Source organism: Ictidomys tridecemlineatus, chromosome 9 (assembly GCF_052094955.1).
Source record: "Ictidomys tridecemlineatus isolate mIctTri1 chromosome 9, mIctTri1.hap1, whole genome shotgun sequence".
Taxonomy (NCBI): Eukaryota; Metazoa; Chordata; class Mammalia; order Rodentia; family Sciuridae; genus Ictidomys; species Ictidomys tridecemlineatus.
In genome coordinates this window covers 100,705,813-100,714,312 of record NC_135485.1, presented here as the reverse complement: position 1 = coordinate 100,714,312, position 8,500 = coordinate 100,705,813, and positions in this window count along the sequence as shown.

Below are 8,500 nucleotides of genomic sequence, written 5' to 3'. Positions count from 1 at the left end.
AGAAAAGTAAATAAAAATGCACTTAGGTTTTATGATATGTGAATTATATCTCAATTAAAAATATTAAGAGAAAACCAAAGTACTTTTCATGATATTAAGTAAGAAAACATTTAAATCAAAGGGTAATTCTGATGTCAAGGAACCTAGTGGTCAGTTAAGTACTTATGGCTCTTAATGGAACCTTCTAATCTGATTACCTGGATTTATTTATGAACACATCTGACTTATGTCTATAACCAGTGCTTCTCAAACTTTCAGTGGTGTAGAGCCATGTATTTTTTAATTTCCTGTCATTCTCAGACCAATGCTTTTAAAAACTGCAATAAAAATAAATCACTAGCAGAATGAAATGAACACACTTAAAACTGCTCTGTGCAATTATGATAATCTTTCCTAAAAGTTTCTTCTCAATTACATATCTATTTAATGATGGGCAAAGAAACAGTTTGTGGGCTGGCACAGGTCCGTGGCCCACACTTTGAATTGCACTATTTTCAAGTTCGTTCCTCAAGGATGGCAACACAACACAATTTATTTAACATTTTACCTTCTCAGGTAGCGTGGAGTCGCTCAAGTAACTCCGATTGATTGCTGTGTAGTTGGATCAATCAACCTAGTCACCAATGGCAGCTCCAGCAATAAATAATTTGATGGCTTCAAAATTCAAGCATTAGAAACTGCTAAGATCAGCTCAACTCCTAATCAGTAGTCTACAGGGGCTCCAAGTTCACAATGCAACACTAATTCTTTTTCTAGATTAATTGTCACTTGTGCCTTTTTCATTTCACATGTTTCTATATGAATTCCATTAGGTACTGGACGTAACCTAGAAAATAAACAGATAATTGCAACAAACCCAACAATAAGGAAAAGAATGGCTCTAAAATGACAAAGAATTTGAATGTTGAACCTTGATACATAAGTCAGATGATTTACAGAAAGTGCTTTCTAAGATGGCTAAGAATGTACCTGGTTTTTTTTTTTTCAAGGTAAGGATTAAGGAGGAATTTGAAAAATATTTTGTATAACTCACTTACCTGCAATGCTAGTAATTATGCAAGTAGCTACTAGATGTCTAATGACCAAGAGAATAAGAGGTGTTTGAGGAATGAAGTTACAAACTGGGCTAGGCACCATCACAGATTCCCTAATACCCCTTTATTATTATTGCAAAAGACATGAAAAACAATTATTGAAAATCTCTACAAATCCCATCAGTAATCTAAAAGAGAGAACTTTAGCTGAAAAGGCCCTGGAGATAAGATTTTTAGGCTTAGGGATATTGCTTATCTATCTGAGGCTTGACAAATATACTCCATTTACTTGATCCTTGTGGAAGGCAGGAGATGCCTAGCCCTAGTTACTCCACTTTATAAAGCTGTAGTTTGCCATAAGCCACTCCATTTTGAATATAAAGTGCCAAGGGAGAATACTTCTACACCTTGTTTGCACAAGTAAACAATCACCATCTACCCAGCACAACCATAGGCACAAATGAATAAATAGTTTATTTGCACCAACTTTTCAAAGTAAATCAGGAGCACCTGCACACTTGGGCATGTCAAATCATATCAGAAACCCCAGACACAAGAGCCTATCATTTCACTAGATATAACCCCCTCACCTAGGAAACATGAAAGAAGGAGCCTACCAGATCTGAGTATAGCAACACACTGACTCCATCATTTGTCACTCATCATGAGCCTTGCTCAGGAAAATTGTCACAACAATGAACCTCCAACTCTCTGTCCCTGGACTTTAGCTTTCCCTGCGCTTGAGGATGTGTGGATCACTTCAAGCTGACACCTCACGCTGAGACTTTGAAACTGTTATCCATCTGGACCCTTACCTCCACTCTGTAGAACTGGTTTGTTAAAACCTTTATCTGACCACCTACAATGACTCTTGCATTTGTATTTGCTCTCTGCCTTTGCTTTAGCACAACATCCTGAAAACCTGTGGCTACCTTAATCCTTTCTTAGTGTTTCTATAACACACACACACACACATACAAACATTGTGTGCAGTGTGATGTGTGACTGGAGTGTTATAGACATTAGTAATTACGACTGGAATGAAATAAAAGATGTTGTGATCGCCTCAGTCACAAGTGAGCCATGTATATTGTTGATGAATTAAATCCAAGGAAAGTGATGTAGCTTTCGAATGTATTGTTATTCAGTTAATTCTCATGTGGAAAGACACTTCAGAATTATGTTAGTGGTCTGGCTGTCTTGTGGTGATCTCCTTGTTATGCAGGAGAATAAGCAAAGATTCCTTATGCTTGCCCTTTAAAGAAGTGCAGCAGTATGGGCATGCCTGGGTGGAAGCCACAACCATCGAGCCCAGATCAGAGCTGACTCCATATCCCAACGTGCATGTCCACCCAAGGACAGGGTTTTGACCAAGCGTGTTACCTGTTTTTTACTTGTTGGAAGTGACATTACTCTACTTCCTGAATGAAAGAAAGTAAGATTATGTAAGTGTGTCTGGTCAACTTTAGATCATATTAACTCTTGATTAGAGAACTCTCTAATTTCTAACTTTCCTTTACCCTATAAAATTATATTGCTGAAGAATTTGTGAAGCAAGGAAAATGGCTACATAAAATTTTTTTAATATAAGGTCAAAAACTTCCATAAAGATAGTGATTGAATGCACTGTGTTATCTCATAATAGAGATACATAAAACAGCAGTAATTTGTCTTGTTTACAGAAAAATTACTTCATGGAAAATGAGAAGTGCTAGTTATATTAGCCAAAGAACAATTACTTATCAAGTATTTTATTGTGCCAGTTTGTTTCTCCTTCAGAAAAAAACACACACACATACACACACACGCACACACACACACACAGTATATCTTGACAAAACAGCTATTTCTTTTGAATACTAGTACAATTGGCAAAATTCCAAGTAAGAGAATTTTTAAAAAACTTTTTCAACCCCTCCTCTCTGTATTGGGTTTTATTGGATTTGAACTCCTGTGGTTTCTGCCACTGAGCTACATCTCCCTGTCTGTCTGTCTGTCTGTCTATCTGTCTGTCTGTCTTTTTCTACCTATCTAAAGACAGGGTCTCACTAAATTGCCCAGGCTGCCCTCAGACTTACAGTTCTCCTGCCTCAGCCTCCTAAGCAGCAGGGATTACAGGCATGTGCCATCACACACAGCCCTCCCTCTCCTTAAAAAAAGAAAGAAAGAGGGGTGTGTGTGTGTATAATTGCTCATTCTCAGAGGATGTCATAGAAACAAAATTGCACCCCTAAATGAAATAAAGTGATGAAATAATTACTTATCTTCCCTTTCCTATATAAATTGTACTACTCAGTAACTAAAGAGGTGAAAGAAGTATCTTTATTTTTTTTAAGGGGAGTGGGTACTAGGGATTGAACCCAGGGGTGCTGTAACACTGAACTATATCACCAGACTTTTTTATTATTTATTTTGAGACAGTGTCTCTCTCAGTTGCCTGGTCTGACTTTGAACTCTCAATCTTCCTGCCTCAGCCTCCTGAGTTGCTGGGATTACAGGCACGTACCTAGCAAGACGCATCTTCTTTATAAAAATAATATTTTTAGCTAATAATCAGAAACCAAGTGATAGAACATCACCCTTTTGCAGTCCCCAATGAGCTAATGAATGAAGACAATGAAAACCAATGTCTCCTAACATCAGAAAAAGATCAACAGCCAGACATTATGGATCAATGGAATCAAACCTGAATCTGATCAATTCCCTAAATCCTGCTGCCAATTTTCAGAAATAGAGGACAAAAGAGCACACCGAACTTCACCATGAGGATCCAATTAAAAATAAAAACTAACATCTAAGTCGGTGGGACACTTTATATTAAAATGGCCCAGGTTCTTCAACAGATAAACAGCAAGATAAAAAATGACATGGAGGATGAACCCATAGATTAAAAGAGACGTGAAAGACATCAATTTTTCACACAGGCAAAATCAAGTAGAATGTCTAATGTTGGACACTCAAGTGATGAAACCATAAAAAAGGTTACTTCTGGAGAGAAGGACAGATGACATTGGTAGAGATCCCCTGGAGAGGCTTCCAGAATAGCTGACCTATCTGTACTCACCGGTAGCCTGGGTGATAATCAAAAGTGTTTGACTTATAAATAATCAAAAAAGCTATACAATTCCTTTGTGTGATTTTTCATAGATCTATATTTCATTTTACAATAAAAAGAAAAAGATATATATAAGTTTTGTGACTAAAAGAAGAAGACAACCTGGACACATGGCCCTCAGTTGGAGAAGGCTCACAGGAGTATCTTCTCTATGTGACTTTCTGTGTGACACGCTTCTCTGAAATGAAGGATTCAGGGTGTTAAATTCCTTCCATACCTCTGAAGTACACAGATGAAACATGTTCTCTGAATCAGTATCAGTTTTACTGGCAATTAAAGTTACACAGATAATTTAGAGTCTCACTAAAACCAACATGTAGGTTCTGACTTTCAGTTATGAGGATATCCTGATTTCTTGGCTTTTATTTTTGTCCCCTTATAATCCTGCCCCAAATGATCACTTTTAAAAATCAAATGAGAATGTTATGAGCATTCTAGGAAAAGATATAATTTCTCCTAAAATAAAACCTAAATTTACTTAAGAACTCATCAATTCTGTCCCAAATATTTAACCCCCCCCAAAAAAAAAATATTTACCCAAGAGAAATAAAGGCATATGTTCACAAAAGGATTTATACAATAATGCTCTTCAAAACATTACTCATTATTACAAAAACTGCAGGAAGGCCAAATGTTCATCAATAGAATAGATAAACTGTGGTATATTTATGTAATGAAATACTAGTCTACAATAAAACAAAAGAAACAAATTACAGATACTTGTAACAATAAGGATGAATTTCAAGATTATGTTGAATGAAAAACACCTCACTCAAAAGACTACATACTCATTCCCTCTAAAATCTGGAACAAGACAGGGATGCCCTCTCTCACCACTCCTGTTCAACATAGTTCTCGAAACACTGGCCAGAGCAATTAGACAGACGAAAGAAATTAAAGGCATAAAAATAGGAAAAGAAGAACTTAAATTATCACTATTTGCAGATGACATGATTCTTTACCTAGCAGACCCAATATGGTCTACAAAGAAACTGTTAGAGCTAATAAATGAATTCAGGAAAGTGGCAGGTTATAAAATCAACACGCATAAATCAAAGGCATTCCTGTATATCAGTGACAAATCCTCTGAAATGGACACGAGGACAACCACCCCGTTCACAATATCCTCAAAAAGAATAAAATACTTGGGAATCAACCTAACAAAAGAGGTGAAAGACTTATACAATGAAAACTACAGAACCCTAAAGAGAGAAATTGAAGAAGACCTTAGAAGATGGAAAAATATACCCTGTTCATGGATAGGCAGAACTAACATCATCAAAATGGCAATATTACCAAAAGTTCTCTATAGGTTTAATGCAATGCCAATCAAAATCCCAACGGCATTTCTTGTAGAAATGGAGAAAGCAATCATGAAATTCATATGGAAGAATAAAAGACCCAGAATAGCAAAAATAATTCTAAGCAGGAAGTGTGAATCAGGCGGTATAGCGATTCCAGATTTCAAACTATACTACAGAGCAATAGTAACAAAAACAGCATGGTACTGGTACCATAACAGGCGGGTGGACCAATGGTACAGAATAGAGGACACAGAAACCAATCCACAAAACTACAACTTTCTTATATTTGATAAAGGGGCCAAAAGCATGCAATGGAGGAAGGATAGCATCTTCAACAAATGGTGCTGGGAAAATTGGAAATCCATATGCAACAAAATGAAATTGAATCCCTTTCTCTCGCCATGCACAAAAGTTAACTCAAAATGGATCAAGGAGCTTGATATCAAATCAGAGACACGGCATCTGATAGAAGAGAAAGTTGGCCACGACCTACATGCTGTGGGGTCGGGCTCCAAATTCCTCAATAGGACACCCATAGCACAAGAGTTAACATCTAGAATCAACAAATGGGACTTACTCAAACTAAAAAGTTTTTTCTCAGCAAAAGAAACAATAAGAGAGGTAAATAGGGAGCCTACATCATGGGAACAAATCTTTACTCCTCACACTTCAGATAGAGCCCTAATATCCAGAGTATATAAAGAACTCAGAAAATTAGACAATAAGATAACAAATAATCCCATCAACAAATGGGCCAAGGACTTGAACAGACACTTCTCAGAGGAGGACATACAATCAATCAACAAGTACATGAAAAAATGCTCACCATCTCTAGCAGTCAGAGAAATGCAAATCAAAACCACCCTAAGATACCATCTCACTCCAGTAAGATTGGCAGCCATTACGAAGTCAAACAACAATAAGTGCTGGCGAGGATGTGGGGAAAAGGGTACACTTGTACATTGTTGGTGGGACTGCAAATTGGTGCAGCCAATTTGGAAAGCAGTATGGAGATTTTTTGGAAAGCTGGGAATGGAACCACCATTTGACCCAGCTATCCCCCTTCTGGGTCTATTCCCTAAAGACCTAAAAAGAGCATGCTACAGGGACACTGCTACATCGATGTTCATAGCAGCACAATTCACAATAGGAAGACTGTGGAACCAACCTAGATGCCCTTCAATAGACGAATGGATAAAAAAAATGTGGCATTTATACACAATGGAGTATTACTCTGCATTAAGAAATGACAAAATCATAGAATTTGGAGGGAAATGGATGGCATTAGAGCAGATTATGCTAAGCGAAGCTAGCCAAGCCCTAAAAAACAAATGCCAAATGTCTTCTTTGATATAAGGAGAGTAATTAAGATCAGACTAGGGAAGAAGAGCACAAGAAGAAGACCATCATTAAACAGGGTTGAGAGGTGGGAGGGAAAGGGAGAGAGAAGGGAAATAGCATGGAAATGGAACGAGACCCTCAGGTTTATACAAAATTACATACAAGAGGAAGTGAGGGGAAAGGGAAAAATAATACAAGGGGGAGGAATGAATTACAGTAGGGGGGGTAAAGAGAGAAGAGGGGAGGGGAGGGGAGGGGAGGGGGGATAGTAGAGGATAGGAAAGGCAGCAGAATACAACAGACACTAGGATGACAATATGTAAAGCAATGGAAGTGAAACTGATGTGATTCTGCAAGCTGTATAAGGGGCAATATGGGAGTGCATAACCCACTTGAATCAAAATGTGAAATATGATATATCAAGAACTATGTAATGGAGGGGTAAGACAAGATAATACAAATGGAAGAAATGATTTACAGTAGAAGGGGTAGAGAGAGAAAAGGGGAGGGGAGGGGAGGGGAGGGAGGATAGTAGAGAATAGGACTGACAGCAGAATACATCAGACACTAGAAAGGCAATATGTCAATCAATGGAAGGGTAACTGATGTGATACAGCAATCTGTATACGGGGTAAAGTTGGGAGTTCATAACCCGCTTGAATCAAACTGTGAAATATGATGTATTAAGAACTGTGTAAGGTTTTGAACGACCAACAATAAAAAAAATAAATAAATAAATAAAAGACTACATACTGTATAAATATATTTTGTGAAATTCTACATCAAATTCTACATTAATTTGATGTCGATGGTAGAAAAAAATTAGTATAGTAGTTGCCTGTTCGGCAGTGAGTACAGAGATTGACTGAGAATGAACACAAAGAAATTCACTTTTGGGAAGATAAATGGGCTATATTCTGATACAAGTTTGAATTGTTAAAGTACATATAAAAAGTCAACAATTTATGTATTTCATTTTATGTAAATTTTTCATCAAAATAAAAAGAAGCCAAAACTCAACAGACGTGATGGTGCACATCTGTGATCCCAGCAACTCCAGAAGCTGAGGCAAGAGGATTCCAAGTTCGAGGTCAGCCTCAACAACTTAGTGTGACCCTAAGTAACTTAGTGAGACCCTGCCTCAAAATAGAAAATAAAAAGAGATGGGGATCTCAGTGGTTAAGTGCCCTGAGTTAAGAACCCAGTCCCGGGGTAGGGGTCGGGGGGGGCGGATCTAGGCAAAGATATATACACTGAATTATTTAGGAGAAATATACTAGGGCCTGAAATTGTTTTAAAACACATCCAAAAATAAGACGAAAGACTAACGGATAATTCCAGGGATGAACAAATCAATAGATAATGCGATTAAAAAAAAAAAAAAGTTTGGCAAAATGTTAATAGTAGAATCTATTGGTGAACATATAAAGAGTAAAATTCTTTCAACTTTATGGTATGTTTAAAATTTTCATAATATACATGTTGATCAGGGTGAGCAAATGAGATCACACTGCTAATTTTGAAATTTATGGAATTTGATTCAGAATAAAACACAAACTCCTCACCGCATAGCTGTGTGAAATCTGGGCCTTCCCTATCTCTTTGTTCTCATCCCATATCACCCTGCCCTCTGTCTTATACTAGTGACCTTGATTTTGTTCTTTAAGTATAACCAAACTGGTTGACCCCAAAGTGTATGTACAGTT